Genomic DNA, 1,971 nt, shown 5'->3' on the forward strand with positions numbered 1-1,971 from the left:
GAGGGGGGGGGGGGGGTGTTCAAGAGTCAAGCTGAGTAAGCATCACAGGCTTACTCATTGAAGAAGTTATTTTATTCATACTTAATTATAAACTACATTCATACAAAAATCTCAGGAAAATGTAATAATTCCTCTTCAGAAACACTTGAAAACATCCAGTCTCTTGAACTCTATTCAGTTACTATATTATTGGACAAGGCAGCATAAACACTGGCTAAAATGTGTTCCTTCAGTCCTGGGTCACTGTTTTAAAAAACTTTAATACTTTGTGCACATTAGAACAAGGGCAAAAATGAAAAGTACTCATCCGCAAATAAACACAGTTTAAATGGTTGAAGGGACAGAGTGAAAAGTTAATGTTCCTTTGTTTGAGTTCAGTGCAGAGTCTGTGTGTGTGTTCTCTTAAGAGTCTGCACATGAGCACAAAACGACTCCAGGTAAGAGCAGCTTGGGTGCGTAGAGGGAATACGATTGAAGGCTGAGCCCACTCCCAGACTGCCCGCCGCTCGTCCTCCGTTGGGCTCCCAGCAGCTTCGCACTGTCCCATATCCTCGCCGCGAGGTTCCCCACCCCCCACCGCGCGGCCCCAGCCTGGCGGAAGATGGCTGGCCACGACCACCCGGAGGGCAGTCCCCACCACCCCCTGGGAGCCACCCACGGCTGCTCCACTCTGCGCCTTCCACTGCCCCCATGCAAATACTCACGGAGTTGGAACCTACCGGGACAAGGAATCAGGAATAGCGGGAAAAGGGCTAGGAGTGCAGGGGTGGGGCAGGGCGCGGCCGAACCAGAGCCTGCGCCCCCTCGGAGGGCCACCCACCCCCGAGCAAAGGCACCAGGGCTAGAAGGCGACCTCTGGGTGGAGGGCCAGAGGCACTCACCTCTGCACTCCCCAGCCAGGCCGCGCGCTCAGCACAGCGCTGGGCTCCTGGAGAACCGCGCGCGGCCGGGAGGAGGAGCCGCTCCCGCAGAGAGGGCGGGCGGCGGGCAAGCATCCGCGCCCTGGGCTGCGGCCCGGCTGCAGCCGGAGAGGGGAGGGGGCGTGGAGATGTGTGCCTCCACCCAAGACAGAGAGGGTGGGCTGCTGGAGCCTGGCGGAGGGGTGTGCTCCTAGGCACTGGGGGGAGCGAGGAAGCCGCGCAGAGACTGCGCGAGGGAAGGTGGAGATAGGGGTGGGGGGGGGGCGGGGGAGGCCAGGATGGGAAGTTGGCCCTCAAAGCTGAACAGCCCTCACCTCCGCACCATCCGACCAAGAATTGTCTGGGTCTGGAGCAAAGCACAAGCGTCTAAAACTTTAGTCATTTTCTCATACACACGTGACCCCCCTGCAGTCCAGATGGCTTTCAATCACTGGAGGAAAAAATGCGGCTCTTCTGGTATGCAAGAAAACGCCGGAGCTGGGAGAGTCTGGGAAAATGCTGCCTGTCTTCGATACAAACTGATGAGTTCTTTCCGTTCTCCCAGATCTCGGCCTCGGGAAGCCCTACAAAACCAAATGGCAAGAAGTTACCTTAGGTACTGCAGCAGTAGCGAACTCAAAAAGCATTAAGGTTCCTAGATTCCTGGTCTGAGCCAAAGCTCAAAGGGCATTTTCAGATTTAAAATGTTCCATGGGCTTATAAAACCAAAAACTTGAAAACGGTGTCATTTAATAATAAAGCAATGAAATACTAGCAATGAGAATATGTGCCTTATTAGTGGAATTCTGAAGGAAAATGTTAACCCATTATGACAATCTGCTTGAAAAACAATAAATCACTGAAAAATCCAAACCCGTATATAATTGGTGAGATGTAACCCAGTTTCTCCTCCTATATAGTGATATCTATAAATAAACCTTGGTACTGAAATGTACAAATCTGCAGAGCAATAATGAAAAGTGACTTTCGAAGTTTAGAATTTCAAAATTTACAATTTTACATGGACCAAGAACCAAAAGCAAAGCTGTGGCACATGCCTATAGTCCTAGCT

At 51.6% G+C, this 1,971-nt stretch overlaps 1 protein-coding gene across 7 annotated transcripts in view; it reads right to left on the bottom strand.

The window, feature by feature from the left end:
* The window catches only part of Dennd2b (DENN domain containing 2B), a 152,314-nt gene extending 150,841 nt beyond the window's left edge, over positions 1-1,473 (bottom strand). For 2 of the 7 annotated variants that reach the window (XM_048788288.1, XM_048788295.1), the window contains exon 1: positions 720-938. The gene's annotated coding sequence lies outside the window, so the exon portion shown is untranslated. Of the gene's footprint in view, positions 1-719; positions 1,005-1,234 lie in introns of those variants that run through there. The other 5 variants (XM_048788296.1, XM_048788292.1, XM_048788291.1 and 2 more) reach the window with 5 other exon arrangements.
* Positions 1,474-1,971: the final 498 nt, after the last annotated feature.

The sequence above is a fragment of the Marmota marmota genome, unplaced genomic scaffold (genome assembly GCF_001458135.2).
Source record: "Marmota marmota marmota unplaced genomic scaffold, marMar, whole genome shotgun sequence".
NCBI classification, from domain to species: Eukaryota; Metazoa; Chordata; class Mammalia; order Rodentia; family Sciuridae; genus Marmota; species Marmota marmota.